The sequence below is a fragment of the Vicia villosa genome, linkage group LG6, assembly GCF_029867415.1.
Source record: "Vicia villosa cultivar HV-30 ecotype Madison, WI linkage group LG6, Vvil1.0, whole genome shotgun sequence".
NCBI classification, from domain to species: Eukaryota; Viridiplantae; Streptophyta; class Magnoliopsida; order Fabales; family Fabaceae; genus Vicia; species Vicia villosa.
The window spans coordinates 104,495,955-104,514,406 of NC_081185.1; the positions used below are offsets into that span (position 1 = coordinate 104,495,955).

The 18,452-nt window shown below is 30.5% G+C and overlaps 1 pseudogene; it reads right to left on the reverse strand.

The window, feature by feature from the left end:
* Positions 1 to 200: 200 nt before the first annotated feature.
* On the reverse strand, positions 201 to 2,654 carry LOC131612009 (uncharacterized; annotated as a pseudogene).
* Positions 2,655 to 18,452: the final 15,798 nt, after the last annotated feature.

Here is an 18,452-nt window from a genome sequence, read left to right on the forward strand (position 1 = left end):
CTATACCTCCTCAATCAAGAACCAGTTAGATCCAGTGGCGGAGCCAGAAAAATTATAAAGTCTGGGCAAAATTTTCAATACCGCAAATTTGCATATTGTATATAATATATAAATAGTCATCAATCAAAATAAAAGAGACTCTTCATTTTGTCAACAAAAATATAATTTAAAATAAAAGATATGAAACATAACTTTACGGGTTAAATAAAATCACGACTCAAATGTCCTTTTCGAGACTTCTTTGCGGTGAATGTTCGAATAATATCAATATCATCAATTGATTTGAATATCTCCCGCTCGGTGTAACATACCATCAAATCATTGAACCACGCATCATTGATCTTATTGCGCAATTTAGACTTGATAATCTTCATTGCTGAAAAAGTTCTTTCAACGGATGCTGTCGACACAGGCAATATTAAAGCTAACTCAATAAGTTTGTAAACCAATGGAAATACCAAATATTTTTTAGTTTGAACCATCTTCATAGCCAAACTATGAACATCTTCACAAGTGGAAAATGAAGCATTTCTTTTCACTTGAAGAATGTAAGTGTCAAGTTGATCTTTTATAGTTCCACGGTCATCATCAGAAAAGTCTGCATGATAAATATCAGCAAGACGAGCAAGCTTATCAACATCAAACTTGGAGAAAGAGTTCTTGGGGTCAAGACATGAGAAGCAATCAAGGATAATATTACTTCCTTCACTAAAGCGGTGATCCATCTCCACACATATTTTGTCAATAGCAACATAAAAAATCTCAGCACGGTAATGATGAAGGTTAGTGATAGTCCTTCCTTCTACCCTTGAACGACCCCGAACCGGTATTTCATCATCCATATTTGGCATCGAAATACCTTTAGCAACATAAAATTCTTGGACATCGGTAAATAAATTATCCCAACCACTCTCTCTCATTGTAGCCAACCGAGCTTTGACATCATCAACTAATTCCATGGCAATCACAATATTAAGATCTTTTCTTTGCAAGACATTTGAAAGCTCGTTTGTGATACCAAACAACTTTAACATTAACCTCAAAATAAAAGCAAATTTAAAGCTCTCCATTTTTTCAATCAAACCCGCTGCTCGAGATGGTCCATGTCCATCTTCATCAACCATACTAAGCACCTTTAACACAGAGGACCACATTTGATCCAAACGAAGCAATGTAGTATGATGTGAACCTCATCTAGTATCCCCGGGTCTAATGAGACTAGATGATTGGTGCAAGCCCTTTCCTCTAGATATTTCACCACTCTCAAGTTTATTTAAAATATCTTGGTGTTGTGCCTCCGTCAAAGCATCTCTCCTCTTACAAGATGCACTTGTTGTGGTGACAATCAATGAGATATACTCAAAGAAATCATGAATAGATGAGCAACTACTAGCAACGGACACAACAACCAATTGTAAACGGTGTGCATAGCAATGGACATAGAAAGCATAAGGGTTTTCATCTAAAATCTTTCTTTGCAAACCATTAAACTCACCTCTCATATTTGAAGCTCCATCATATCCTTGCCCTCGTATCCTTGAAATAGATAATCTGTACTTATCAAGAATACCATAAAGAGCATCCTTTAATGACTTAGATGTAGTACCTTTGACATGATGTAGAGTAATAAATCGTTCCGCAACATTCCCTTTATTGTTCAAAAACCTAAAACAAATTCAACAATTTTACTTGGCGGTATAGATAATAATAGGTAATGAAATTAGGAAATTTGAGAACACAACTACTAACCTCAACATCATCGTCATTTGCTCTTTGACGGATATATCACGTGACTCATCAATAAGCACGGAGAATTGTCTATCACCAAGCTTTTCCATAATCACCCTGGTAACTTCATGTGCACAACACGTTGCAAGCTCCTTTTGAATGTCACCGGAAGTCATTGTGCAATTTTTTCCACCACGGTCAAAAGCATCCCTCACTTGTTCATTATGAGATTTTACCCAATCTACCATCTCTCTAAAATTTCCCTTATTTAGAGAAGTAGAGGATTCATCATGGTCACGGAAAGCCATGCCTTATGCTATGAGATATCTTGAACAATCTACCGAACAAGTCAAACGAATCTTATACAATTCTTCTGATTCCTTGGTTGCTTTAGCAAACTTACTTGCCACACTTTGTCTTTGATTATTATAATCATCGTAATGCTTGACGCATGAGTTGTGCAAACTATTATGACTACCGACGTGACCTTTCAAGCCTTGAGATGCATATTTCCAATCTCTATATCCACATTTAGTGAAAACTTCAAAACCAAAGTGTTCGACCCTCCCGGGTTGCTTAAAGAGAAAGCAATAAAAATAATAAGTTGCATCTTTGATCTCACTATATTCTAACCATGTATAATTTTTATACCATGATTTACTAAATGCTCTTGTAACACTTCCAAATGGAGTACGAGGAAAGCTTGACAAATCTGGTTGCATTGGACCCTTCAATATATATGCCCTCCTCACTTGGTCTTGAATATCCGGAGCATACTCACTAATTTGTTTCCTACGACCTGGATCACGCACAATTTCATTTGGATTAAACTCATTAACGACATTAGGCGGTGGTTCTAATTCGGCTTCATGTTGCACAACATTCACATTCTCAATACTTGCTCTATCAACCAGAAACCTCTTCATCTCTGAAATTAAATAATCTTAAATTAGTAATGTCATAAGACAACAAAATTTACAAATAAAATAATATAGTTTTTAAATATTTCTCAAAGTTGTAATAGCACATAGTTTCTTAAAATTTCTCAAAATACACTTTTAAATCCTAATTCTAAAAAACTCAATTACATTTTTAAATCCTAATTTATTTTTAAAAATAAATGATAAATAAATAGTAACTATAAACAATAATATCAACTAAAAAATACAATGAAAAAAAAAGGAAAAAAGAAAACTATTTTCGGGAAACGTTCACTAAATGGAAAAACAAAATATGTTTGTAACATTTTGACTAATTCAAACTTAACTTCCAACCACTAACATATTGACATGTCTCAATTGAATAAACAAATAAAAAATAATAGAACAAATAGATAGGTATTAGAAAAAGCTAGGATCAAAACAAACACCATCATTTCTCTCCTTCTCTGTGTTCTACTTTTTTCCAGTTTTTCAATCAAATTAAAATTCAGATTTGAATGAATCCTTTCTCAAATTAGGGCATTAATTCTCTCAAAATTCCAACAAGAAAAAATGCAACAACAACAATCTAACACAAATTAATTAAGAAAATCTGAAGAAGAATAAGAAGAAGAAACTTGTGGTTGGCGGTGGACGGTGGTGGTAGTTAGGGGATACGGTGTGGACGAAGGCGAAGCTTTTGCTTGGTCTCTTGCAGAACGTGTTCCTTTTTCTTTTATTTTTGCCCTTTTTTTTTCTTTCAAGTTTTTGTCGTTTCATTTATTTTTTACCTAAAAAAAATTTTTGGGCCTACATAAGAGCATGGCCAATTGCCCAGGGTGGCCCTATGCTAAAACCGCCCCTGGTTAGATCGAACACCAAAATCCATTCTACTAACAAGAACACACCAAAGGGAGGGCAAAGACACTAAAGTCACTATTAGCTTAGATGCATGATATGATTCTCTAGCCAGAACGAGAAAGCACAAGAACTATCCACATACTTATCAATTGAAAGTGTGAAAACACACAAGAAAGAAGAGTTTGAATTGAGTTGCATCAAATATAATCTTTTCGCAACTCAAAATACAAAGTTAACAAGTGAATAAAAATATATGAACACAGTTATTTTTATCCCGCCAAAGTGATTTTGTCTTCTCAATAATGAGTTAATCCACTATAACCAAACTGATTACAAACAACCACAATGACCGCAGTCAATGTCTTCTTAAAAATTTCGACTAACACTAATACCACAAAGAGTCAACCACAATAAATTCGACCAACCTTATTGACAACCTTAAAAGGAGAAGCATTTCAATTGGTATTTGGAATCTCGACCCCTTGCAAAGCTGGTTAGCCAATTGGCACCACACCTTGATTAAATTGAAATTGTAGTTTCTATTTGTGGTTAACTAACATACTATAATTTGAGTGTTTAGACATATTTCAATCTACGTGTTAAGGTATAGATATTCAAAGATTGATCATTCAAACGTGTTTAACATTCGCAATTTTTTGATCCAGTTGTCCTTCACATGGTAGCTAAAGCTAGAAATTCATATCCTCAATTTAAATATTCCTTCTTTGACATTTTATGTGTGTTATTTTGCACAAGATCCTCTTACTAGTAATCAGTAAGATCTTGCTTGAGATACTGGAGAAAATACTAGTTAATCAATGTGACATGAGTACGACTTAGGCCACATTTACTTTTTCTACTAATATTTTTTTATTTCCAATTTTAGCTTTGACTTAGGTTGTGCATGATTGGAGAAAACACATAATTTGGTCAAGGGCCTGCAATTTGTATTATAATTGATCCCCACTCGCTCTTACAATTTACATTTGGTTATGTAATTTATTTGTTCACATGAAATAATAACAAATAAACCAAATTAATGTGATGCATATTTAATTATTTTAATATTTAATATAATCATGGCCTTTGACACCATGAATGCATTAAATTTAACATAATCATGGCATTTAATTTAATATCTTTATATATAAATTAAATTAAATTAAATTGAATTATTTAATATTACCATAATCATAATGTACAAAGTTTACATAGTCTAAATAATCTTATATATTAAATAACTAGTAACAAACCCGTGCATACGCACGGGTTCTGGTCTGATACGCTCATTTGTTTACATAATATATTTATTTTAAATGGAACATTTAAAAAGAAAAAATATTTACATTAATAATAAATTTTTTCGTATATAAAAAATATTTAAATCGATAATATATTTTTTCCCTTATATCATTCTTGGATCATAAATATTTGAATCATAAATATCATCTTTCTAATATAAAAGCTAGTAACAAACCCGCGCATACGCATGGGTTTTGTTCGGTTATGCGCATTTGAATGCATCATTTATTTTAAATAAAATGTTAAAAAAGAGAAAAATATATTTAGATAAATTATTGATTATTTCGTATATAAAAATATTTAGATCTATAATAGATTTTTTCCCGTATACCATTTTTGGATCAAAAATATTTGATCATAAATATCATTTCTCGTATATAAAAATATTTAGATCAATAATAGATTTTTCCTCAAATATTTAGATCAATAGTAGATTTTTTCCCGTATATCATTTTTGAATAAAAAATGTTTGGATCATAAATACCATTTTTCGTAAAAAATATATTTTTTTCGTATACAAATATTATTTTTGTTTAGGTATCATTTACAAAAATATTTGATACAATATTAAATTTTCATATACAAAAATATTTAGATCAATAATAGATTTTTTATCGTATACCATTTTTGGATCAAAAATATTTGATCATAAATACCATTTCTCGTATATAAAAATATTTAGATCAATGATAGATATTTTTTCCCGTATACAGACTTCATTTTTGTTTATGTATTATTTACAAAAAGTATTTGAATCAATAGTAAATTTCGTATATAAAAATATTTAGATCAATAGTAGTTTTTTTTTTTTCCGTATATCATTTTAGAATAAAAAAATTTGGATCATAAATACTATTTTTCATTAATAATATATATTTTCCCTATATAAATATTATTTTTGTTTAAGTATCATTTACAAAAATATTTGGATCAATATTAAATTTTCGTATATAAAAATATTTAGATCAATAATAAATTTTTTGCCTATGCCATTTTTGAATAAAAATATTTGAATCATAAATAATATTTTTCTTGTATAAAATATTTAGATCAATAATAGATTTTTTCCCGTATACAAACTTTACTTTTGTTTAGGTATCATTTACAAAAATATTTGGATCAATAGTAAATTTCGTATATAAAAATATTTAGATCAATAGTAGATTTTTTCCAGTATACCATTTTTGAATAAAAAATATTTGGATCATAAATACCATTTTTCGTAAATAATAAATTTTTTTCTGTATACAAATATTATTTTCATTTAGGTATTATTTACAAAAATATTTGGATCAATATTAAATTTTCATATATAAAAATATTTAGATCAATAATAGATTTTTTCCCGTATACCATTTTTGGATCAAAAATATTTGATCATAAATACCATTTCTCGTATATAAAAATATTTAGATCAATAATAGATTTTTTTCCGTATACAGACTTATTTTTTGTTTAGGTATCATTTACGAAAATATTTGGATCAATAGTAAATTTCGTATATAAAAATATTTAGATCAATATTAAATTTTTTCCCGTATACCATTTTTGAATAAAAAATATTTGATAAATACCATTTTTCGTAAATAATAGTTTTTTTCATGTACAAATATTATTTTTATTTAGGTATCATTTACAAAAACATTTGGATCAATATTAAATTTTCGTATATAAAAATATTTAGGTCAATAATAGATTTTTTGAATAAATTTTTCCAGTATACCATTTTTTACTAAAAAATATTTTGATCATAAATACCATTTTTTCGTATATATATATATATATATATATATATATATATATATATATATATATATATATATATATATATATATATATATATATATATATATATATATATATATATATATATATATATATATATATATATATATATATATATATATATATATGTATATATATATATATAGGACGACTCAAGTGAAAACACTTGGTTATTATGAGAAATGAGAACAATGAATCACGGCCATTAAATTTTGATTTGTTGATTATAATGAACTGGATTGATTTCTCTTTCTATGTTGATTTAAAATAAATATTAAGGATCACAGAAAGAGAAATCAATCCAGTTCATTAAAATCAACAAATCAAAATTTAATGACCGTGATTCATTGTTCTCATTTCTCATAATAACCAAGTGTTCTCACTTGAGTCGTCCCCATATATATATATATATATATATATATATATATATATATATATATATATATATATATATATATATATATATATATATATATATATATATATATATATATATATATAGGGCATATCATACGAGAATGCATTCTTTATATAAGAATGTGAGAATGAATCTGAACCATTAGATTTTAAAATAAATAATGGAGATTATGTATGAATCTTTTTTTGTCTCTCCTACATCATTATTTATTTTAATAATGGAGGAGAGAGAAAAAAGATTCACACATAATCTCCACCATTTATTTTAAAATTTAATAGTTCAGATTCATTCTCATATTCTCATATAAAGAAGACATTATCATATGATATGTATTTTATATATATATATATATATATTGTTTTTGTGGAAGAAAGAAGTGAGAAAGTGGTGAAAGAGAAAAAAAATAAAGAAAGGAGGGAGATTTGATAAGTTTCATATAATATGAGAGTTTTATTATTTTTATAATATAATTGAGAACTTTATTGTGCAAAGACCAAATAACCACAGTGGTGGTAAAAAATCAAATAAGGGTATTGTAGACTTTTCCACAACCACTAATTTTCTTATATTATAGATGTATTGGATGAAATATCAAATCTTTTTAAACTTCTATAAAATTTCAATATTTGATCTACTTAATAATAACGATTAATTCAATATTCTAACTGATTTAATTCGCCTATTACACAAAATTAATTTTTTTATTAAATAAAATATTCATTCATTCTAATTGATAGAATACATTGTTGCATTACAAATTAAAAACCTCCTAAAACAAAAAGGATGAATCTTCAAACAAACTCACAACACCCATGTTAATAGCATAAAACGACAACTTGCATATGCCTACGAATATAACAATGACTATATTGAAATGTCTGAAATATCCATGCCTCTGGATCTGTAGTGTTAAGGGCACCAAATTCATATATTGGATCTGCACTAGATCGAAACTCATCTTTCAACCTGAAACAAATGAACACCGTACAAAGACGGAAAAACAAAATACACCGCACAAAGACGGGAAATTAAAATAAACAACGACGCACTAAAATGACGAAATCATAAAACAAAACTAAATATATGTGAAAATCACTTGTTTAATTGATATAGAAACGAGAACGATTTGGAGGGGTGGTTTTGGATCAAAATCGATCATAAAATTGTAAATGTTAAAATTGACACGTGGTATCTATAATTATTGATTTAATTTAAATCTTTAACGCGGAGTCTAAAATAAAATGTGAAAAAGTAAAATATAGTTTACGTTTTGAATTTAAGTTTTAAATTTTCATTGTGAGTTGAATTTCTGTGCATTTTATTTCATTACAATGAACTTTAATATATAAAAATTAAAATATTAAAATAATTAAGTCAAAAAAATATTGTACCTGTTAAAAATAAAAGTACAATGAAGGTTGTTCTGTATTGTATTTGGAAGGTTGTGTGTGATGTTTAGGGTTGTTGATGGTGTTTAGATCTGACTCATGTAGAGTGATGAGAAACTCTTTATATGTGGTTTTTGGTGAAAATGATTTTCCATCGTTAGCTCTAAGGTTGAGGTATTTATAAAGGTTCCCTTGGTCTGGGCTAGAGAATGATGGCTTCCGCTCCTCTCTAAGAAATATGGAGAGTGGGAGAGTTATTCTACACGAGATCAAAGAGAAAAAAATTATCCCCTTTGACCCTTTCTCCCAGTCTATTATGATAGGAGACATATTCTCTCATGTTCACTAGAAAAATGGGTGATGGAAGTGAATTCAGGTTGGCTAAAACCAATTGGTGGGTGGCTACTAAGATCTATGCGATCTCATTGTCCATTTAAGATAAACTATTGTTTCATAGGGAAACTCACTCTTGTCAGTGTGTTTGATCTTCCTTACGTGGGTAATTCCTTCTTAAGGCCCAATAAAATTATAATTGTACACATTTCCTTAAGCACAAGGATTTGTAAAGAATGAAGTGATTTAGGGGTGATTAACTTAAGCAGAACTTAGGGAAAATCCTTCAAGCAGAACTTGCGGCGAGTCCCTTAAGTAAAACTTAAGGCGAGTCCCTCAAGCAGAACTTGGGGGTAGAAACTTAGAGCGAGTCCTTCAAGAAGAACTTTGGGTGAGATCCTAAAGCAGAACTTGGGGTAGGTCCCTCAAGCGTCACAAACAAACGCACATGCAACATTTAATGAAACTAATGATGGGATTGTTTTGGGAAGCTAAATCGACTAGGGTTCCTTGCATATTTCAGAGACGTGGAGAATATTTAGCAATTGTTGATGTACCAAATGAATGGTTACTTATTATCTCTAGGCCTAGATTTCAAATCCCTATAAATAGGGGTTCAACCTTCACTCTTCCATTTTTCAGATACTTTCTCCTCTAAAACTCTCATCTGAGCCTTCATTAATCTTAGAGCGGACTTTTTTTCATGCTTCATCAAGTTCAACTTTAATTTCTTAATCAAGAGGTACAAGATTTTACTCTTCATCTCTCCTTTTCCTCTTCAATGGCAATCATTAAGGATTTACATGAGTATGATAATTTGATAGAGCCTTTGAATAACAGAGAATTGTATGAAATATATTTGTGTTGCATGAGGAATGCTGAACAGGAAAATGGTTCAATCGACTATAGGCTTTGAGAAAGAGGCGTGTTTGGGAGTTATGAGAACTTTAGTAGTTTTGCGAGTGATAATGACTCTCTTTCTTCCTACTCTTTCATAGGAAACTCCTAATAGCTAATGGAGGCTCCTGATGTTGAATACACAAGTGATAAATACTTTGGTACCCAATACACTAGTGAGGGGATATTGCCTCCTTTCAGTGACATATCAACCTCTCCAATTCTGAAAAATAAGGAAGATGTCATTCTAGAAGCGTGTGTTGAGAAAGAGAAAGTTAACATGAACTCCTGACCTGACTCGCCCAATCCTTGTTTTGTTTTCACCTCCGTGTTGTTCAAGATTTAGGGGCTCTGATTCCATTTACCTTGTTCGAAGTGAAGATTTTAGCGAGTAAGAACTTCGCTCCTTACCAAGTTTTTTCAAATGGGTGGGGGGATTTTCAGGGCCTTAGAATTATATATCGGTAACTGGAAGCTAACCTTACCATGGGTATATTCTTCTCCTTTTAAGGTACTAAGATTGGTATGAAAGGAAGTTCGGCGACTTTTTGAGCTATTTTTGGGAGGAAACTATTCAAGCCTCACTCCATCCATAACAAAAACTAGAAATACAAGTTAGTGAGAGTAAGGGGAAAGATGACGCCTCCATGGTCACAACTAAGGATGCTGGCGTCCATTGTTTTCCTTTGGCTTGGACAAGGGACCTAGTGGCGATTATTAGATTTAAATTTGAATACCTATACTGAGAGGGGGTATTTCATTTTTTGGATGAATTTAAAGTTATTAGCTCTCGTACTTTGATCAAATTAGATCAAGGAAATGACGACATAAATGATGAAAATTTGTGTAAGTCTGAGCCTGTAGTATTTTCTAGTTTGTTATAACTATTTACTTGCTTGATTATTTAACAATGCATCTCTGAGGTACTCTAGAGGAGCTTGTATTTTATAGAACTCGATGCTCCTATGATCATTGTCATACCCCAAATTTTTCCCATCATATTTTCATGCAAGACTCATCCAAGTATCAAAAGCTCAAGACTTAACTGAATGCACACGCTCCTAATTAGAGGCTCTTAAACTAGGGTTTTAAATTTCTTGGTGAAAAAGGATAAATCAAGGTCTCCAACGGACTTCATATAACTCCTTAGGTTTCAAACTACCTCATTCCAAAATTCAAGCTCTGATTCACAAAATTGCCCAGTCAATGGCTCAGAAAGTCAACAGTCGACTAATTTGACCTAAAAGTCAACTATGGGCAAATTACAGTCAAAACTCCTGAATTTTTGTCAACATCAACATTTTGAAATAACATTCATTATTTGATCAAGGTTTGATCATGACTCATCAAGGAATGTTCAGAAATCAACAAAACTCAAAGTTTCTAAATTAGGGTTTTTTGACCTAAAAGCCAACTAAACTTTGACCAGCCATAACTTTCACAGGGAACATCAGAAATTTCCCAACCAAAGCCTATTTTGAAGTAAATTGAATTTTCTACAACTTTTTCTCTTTAATGCCAAGGCCAAAAAATGCTTCATTTAAGAGATATAGTCCAAAAGATTATAGGTCCCTCTAGAAGATCACAAAAAGCTATTTTTTGTCAGGAGCAATATCATCAAGATAAAATCTCCAAATGGAAAATATATTCCAAAGTGGATTTTAGAGGACATCTCGGACCTTCCAAAAAGTCTTAGATCACCTCCATATGATAAATATTGAATGAGTTATGGTCTGCTAAAGTTGGCCAAATATCAAGGAATGCACAAAAGTCATTATGGACAAGTTTGATTCTTTTGACTATTGGGCTTAGGTTTTGGACTCTAAACATGTTCATGACCCATTATAAGGCCCAGGATGCCATTCTTTTATATTTTATCATTATTATTTTATTTTTATTTTGAGTTTATTCATTTAAATTCTTAAATAAAGTAAACAAATAATGTAAAACATAAAAGATATAGTATTGGCTTATTTTGTGATCAAATCTTGAGCAAACATCCGAGTTAACATATAGAAATTCGTTAGGAATGATTGGTGCAAGATAGGTTTCAAAAATAGAAAGAATTGAACTAATTGCAAATCAAATATTCTCACATGCCAATGATTGATTCTTTCCAAGTTTCAAACCCTAAATTGGTTTACTATATATACTCAATGTTACCAGCATGAAGAGGACGAAAAAAAGAGGAGCCAAGAGACTAGGGTTCTCATTCAAAAAAATTCAAGTGAACTTGCACCTTCGAGTTTCAGTTTGAGGTGTCCCCTAACCCATTGCACGCATACCACTGTGTGCCTGAGGTAACCTAGGATGAGTACAGATCAAAAGCCATGGCCAAAGCACCCTAAAGCTCAGCAGTTTAGGTTGATCGTTAGCAAGCTTTGGTAGCTTAATCGCTATCTGCCATTACTAGGGTTTTGGAACAAGAGAGCTTCGAAACACATTATCCAGGCCATTCCAGATCAAACGGGGGCCACCACCGAATTCGCAGCATCCAAAAACGGGGATCTGGGCACGATTTGGTCTCGTCTAACATTGTTTTTGGTTGAGTTTTGATCGTGTGGAGAATTCGTAGGAAACGTTCGCAACAAATTCCGCATGAAATTTTGTAACAAAATCCACAGGTGAATTGATGAAGATGATGAACAGTGAAGGTGGACCATTGGACCTCCAGCGTGGTGCGACGGGGCCTCGGGAGTGGTTGGTCAACCAAACCATATCTCTCTCCAATCTCCATTGGCCGGTCAAAGTTCAGGATTCTCCTCTCCCATTCGTTGGCTGACACGCGTAGATCCAGGGACCTACTTTGACTCGCGTTTTAAAATTTCATTTTTATTTGTTGTTTTAAATGTATATTAATTGAGAATGGTGTTTTAACAGACATGGAACATAGCATGAGTGGCGTGACTGAAAGAAACCCAACCTTGAAGACTTGGGCTCGAGCCATGGTCAAGACATTTATTTTTAACAATTATTTGTACACGGATCCTACGCAGCGCACCCAGAAATGCTCATGATGCACCCTCATAACCTCACTCTTGGATTGCCAGATCTCCAAATCTGAAGGACCAAGAACGAAAGTCCACCATGGACCATCAATAAGCCATCACACAGGATCACATACCAGGTTTTTTTTTTTTTTTGTTTGTTAAATAATTTTGTTTTTTTTTTCTTTTATCCAATTTAATTTAGATATAGTTTCTTAGATTTTATTTATAAAACCTTTTTTATAACTTTTTTTTATCATAAAATCAACATAGGCTATTTATTTAAATTAGGTTTATAATTAGAAAATTAGATTAATAATTAGATTTAATTGAAGGTTAAATATTTTAATTGTTAGGGATTTAGTTTTAGGTTAATTTTATTTAATTAGGTTATTTAGATTTAACTTAAATTACAATTAAATTTAGGGTAGAGCCCTTAAAACTTCACAAACCTTAGGAATTATCAATAATGTAAGAGTTGTCTATTAATTGTAGGTTTTTTAACCTTTAGGTTTACCGTTAGGTTTTTTAGCCATAAAGTTTTTAACCCTGATTTTTCTTAAACTCATATTTTATTCGCGAATTCTCTTCTCACCTCATATTCTATGATTCGTATGCTTGTGCTAATTCCCAGCCTTGGGATAAAACTTGTTTATTTATTTAAGTTTCTGCCTTTATTTAATTTTTTTCCTTTAATTTTAATTATTTATTTTTAAATTTCGCTTTTATTATTTATTTTAAATTCTAGAAAATGTGTATAGGTTTGAAAAAGGTTTTTTTTGTAATAGTTGTAGGTTTTAATTTTCGCGCTCGTTTCTTCCACTATTATGTAACTGCCCCAAAGCCTTGTAATACCGTAGGACATTTACTTTCCGCACCTTTAAATTCCTGCACTATATAATTGTTAGCAATTGAATAGGATTGTATGGCAAACTAAAAGCAACATAGAATAATCCTAATTTTCAAGATTAATATAAATCAACCACTATTGTTTCACACACACACCTTTAGGGTAATTCCTCTTTTGCTGCCTTTTGAATAATAGTCAAGTCCCTTCGAACGTAGGGATACCTTAGCACATGTTGCCTACAAATTCAAATCATCATAGTCCCTCGATATAAAGATCATAAGTCCCTTTGGAGTTGCCTAAATCAAAATGATCTTGCCCCTCGATGTTGCCTACGATTAATGATGATAGTCCCTTTCGATTGCTAAGGTATCCTCACTAGTTGCCTAAATAACTATTGTATCCTTCCCCGAGACTACTTGCCCTCTTTATGGTAGGGACAGTTTTATGGCGAACGATAAGCCTAGATGACCTTTTTCAAATCTAATGAAATGACTACCTGCCCTCTTTATGGTATGGATAGCCCTTTCAAACAAAAGTATTAAAGAACAGAAAATTAAACTTATGGTAGGTGCTCTTAAATGCTTGGTCTATTCAAATTCAAATCAAAAATACTTTTCACACCTCTTTACAAAAAACTTTCAAAAAAGCTACGCTTATTTACAAGCTAAAGTCCTTAACAAATCTTTTTTCTATTCACACATTACACTTCAAACATTTTGAAAACAAAAAGTGAGCTAAGCAATTAAGAGCCCATGGATAACCATGGATATAAAGGGTGCTTACACCTTCCCTTTGTATAACTTACCCCCGAACTCAAAGATTTTTAAAAGGTCTTTTCTGTTCTTTTTGCCTTTCTAATTAGATAAAATAAAAGTCGGTGGCAACTCTTGCTATCCGCAACATTTCAAAAAGTCAGTTCTCCCACCGTATTACAATCATCTTCGGCATGTTGATGGAGGCAACATACTTTTAGGGGCCACTTCTTCCATCGAATTTTGTAAGTGATGGAGACTTAAAACTTTATGGTACGAGTACTCCCCAAATCTTGTCGGAGAGAAAAAGTGAATTTGAATTTGACAAATCATATAATTAAAACTATTTAATTAGTAAAGCTAGTTACGAATAAATTTTTGATTGTATAGAAAAAGTGTGATGTGTTGAATGAGTGGTGGTTTGTGTTGGTACGGTGAAACTGTGAAGCATGGTTTGGTTTTTATGGATAATTAACTCATTTAATTCAATCTTAATTTTAATTTTTTATTTGAAACAACTTGGTTTTATTCAGTTCTCAAGACTAAGTTATTGAGATTGTAATTCATAACATTAAGTTTGAGAAACTGAGATTTGAGTTCCTTCTCCGGTAGTGTGAGCTATTTTCTTTTACTCACTGTTAGTTTTTTGTTTTTATTTGACTACTCTAGTTGTTGAGGATTCATTTGAGAAGTTCAGAGAATGGTTGAACTCGGCAAAATGTATGTGCATTTTTCAAAAAGAGGAGGTTTTGGGTTCCTAGAACAAATATTGAGAATGTGAATGTTGTGCAACTGGAAGTCGAAGTAGAAGAAACACCGCCTAATGTGGCTAATGAGTTTAATCCAAATGAAATTGTGCGTGATCCAAGATGTAGAAAACAAATTCATGAGTATGCTCCGGATATTCAAGACCAAGTGAGGAGGGCATATATATTAAAGGGTCCAACGTAACCAGATTTAGCAAGATTTCCTCGTACTCAATTTGGGGAGGACATTTATATTAAAGTATTCAAGAGCATTTTGTAAAGCATGGTATAAGAATTATACATGGATTGAATATAGTGAGTCGAAGGGTGCAACTTATTGTTTCTATTATTTTCTCTTTAAGCCGTCCGGGAGGGCCGAAAACTTTGGTTATGAAGTTTTCAACAAAGACGGATTTAAAGATTGGAAGCATGCATCTAAAGGCTTTAAAGATCATAATGGTAATCAATGATAGTAAGCACAAATCATGTATGAAGCACTATGATGATTATAATAATCAAAGACAAAGTGTGACACGTATCTTTGCTAGAGCAACTAGGGAATCAAAAGAATTGTATAAGATTTGTTTGACTTGTTCTTTAGATTGTACTAGATATCTCATAGCACAAGGCATTGCTTTCCGTGGCCTTGATGAAAGCTCTACTTCTCTAAACAAGGGCAATTTTTGGGAGATGGTGGATTGGGTAAAATGTAATGATGAAAAAGTGGGAGATGCTTTTGACCGTGGTCCAAAAAGTTGCACAATCACTTCCGGTGACATTCAAAAGGAGCTTGCAACGTGTTGTGCACATGAAGTTACCAAGGTGATTATGGAAGATCTTGGTGACAGACAATTCTTTGTGCTTATTGATGAGTCAAGTGATATATCTGTCAAAGAGTAAATGGCGGTGATGCTAAGGTTAGTAGTTGCATTTTCCAATTTCTATTACATATTATTCTCCATGCCTCCATTAAAATGAGTTTGTTACTGTACTTAAACTTTTAAATTTTGTTCAAAATTAGATGAATACATTTGACTTTTTATTTATATCATTTAATATAATAAAGCAAAAGGAGTATTTTGGTAAGTTTGCCAAGTGTCACTCCCTCATGCATTCTCACAATTTCTCCCAATTCTATTTATAGTAACTTATATTACCTTTTTATTTTTTTATTTTTATTTTTTTTTAATTTTATTTACTTATATTTATATTTATTTGTATCATTATTCATTTTTGGGAATATGAAACATCCCTCTTTCCTCTTCATACGCAAAATATTCTACTATTTATTATTGGTCTACTTATAGGTTGGTAAACCCAACAATTTAAATTTTGTATACAATCCATGGACCCTTCAATTTTGGCACAGATGCAAATGTTTGCATTCAATTTTGCCTTCATGTTCTACGAAAACCTTTCTGAATTCCAGCCTATAAATATATCCAACTACAACTCCACAAACCATGATACGGATCTCCTATTTTTTTCAGCACTTTTTATGGTTGTTGTTCTTTGATTTCATATTTTAAATTCGCTTTGTTTGATTTTCATATCCATAAATTCGTTACGTTTTGTTATTCTGTTGTATTATTTTTTTGTTCTGATTTCGTCTCTCCAATGAATTTCGTTTATATACGTAGTATTGGTTTGCAGATTTATGAATTTCATTTCAATATTCTAATATTTGTTTTTATGCTTGGTTGGCAGATTTTTGATAATTTCAAATGGTGAGACCCTTTGAGTGTGTAAAAGGCATTTGCAACTAAAAATTGTGGAAAGTCGCCATAGAAGTTCACCATAAGTGGGTAACAAATTAGAAGATACAAATAAGAAGATGCATTTTGATATGATTCTTTGTGACAAAGAAGTTGTTTGATAAGCTTGAGTGTAAATATATTTGTGGAATATAATTTTCAGTTTGGGTAGAACATATCTGTTTGGTTGAATATATTTGTGTAATATAACTTTCACATTGTTATAGTCAGAGTTAAGATTCATAGTTGGCCAACTATATAAATTTACAGGTATATAAATTTACAGGTACAATACAACGAATTGGTATTCAAACCTTCCACCCACAAGTTTGTACTGAGACAGAGGTAGCCAATACGATAAAAACATATCTCTGCCTAATTCAACCTTTAACGGGCTCCTTAACACTTAAACTTCTTTTATACTTTGTTGTTAAGCTGAATTTTATTTGTTAAATCCTAAACTTATTTTCATTTGGAGACAAAATAACGGTGTGCAAAATAATAATTATATTGTATTTTATTTTAAGCTTTTTAAAAAGAAAAATATATTTTGTGGTCATATAATTTACAATATAAGATTCCAACTTTTTTTAATAAAGAAAATATTATTTTTAAATTCCAACATAGTCCTTATTTATGCTAAATTATGGTTGTAGTTTATATTTAATTTAATTAAAATTATGGATAGATGTGCTTTATTAATTTAAGGGGTTTCCAAATTTAAAAATTTAGTATAATGATAAATAAATATTAATTACTAGCCATTTTATGAGAATTTTAGTAGTTGAAAATTGAATTAATTTCATTTTAATACAATAATGATTGTTTACTAATTAAATTAGTTGATATTTTAAATTAAAATGACTAAATTTATGAATAGCTTATGTGTTATATGATATATGTTTTAATATATTTCTGTGTTTTTTCAGAGTACTTATATAGATGTGGTTGTTACTCCATTGTATAGTCAGAGTTAAGATTCATAGTTGGCCAACTATATAAATTTACAGGTATATAAATTTATAGGTACAATACAACGAATTGGTATTCAAACCTTCCACCCACAAGTTTGTACTGAGACAGACAATATGATAAAAACATATCTCTGCCTAATTTATCCTTTAACGGGCTCCTTAACACTTTAAACTTCTTTTATACTTTGTTGTTAAGCTGAATTTTATTTGTTAAATCCTAAACTTATTTTCATTTGGAGACAAAATAACGGTGTGCAAAATAATAATTATATTGTATTTTATTTTAAGCTTTTTAAAAAGAAAAATATATTTTGTGGTGATATAGTTTACGATATAAGATTCCAACTTTTTTTAACAAAGAAAATATTATTTTTAAATTCCAACATAGTCCTTATTTGGTTTATATTTAATTTAATTAAAATTATGGATAGATGTGCTTTATTAATTTAAGGGATTTCCAAACTTAAAAATTTAGTATAATAATAAATAAATATTAATTACTAGCCATTTATGAGAATTTTAGTAGTTGAAAATTGAATTAATTTCATTTTAATACAATAATGATTGTTTACTAATTAAATTAGTTGATATTTTAAATTAAAAGCTTATGTGTTATATGATATAACTGATTGATATTCTAAATATACTATGAATAAAAAAAACTATTCATATCTTAAATAAAATATTCTAAAAAAATTATGAATAAAAAAATTGATTCAATCAATTAAGTATGATTTCTTTTATAATTCTTTAAACA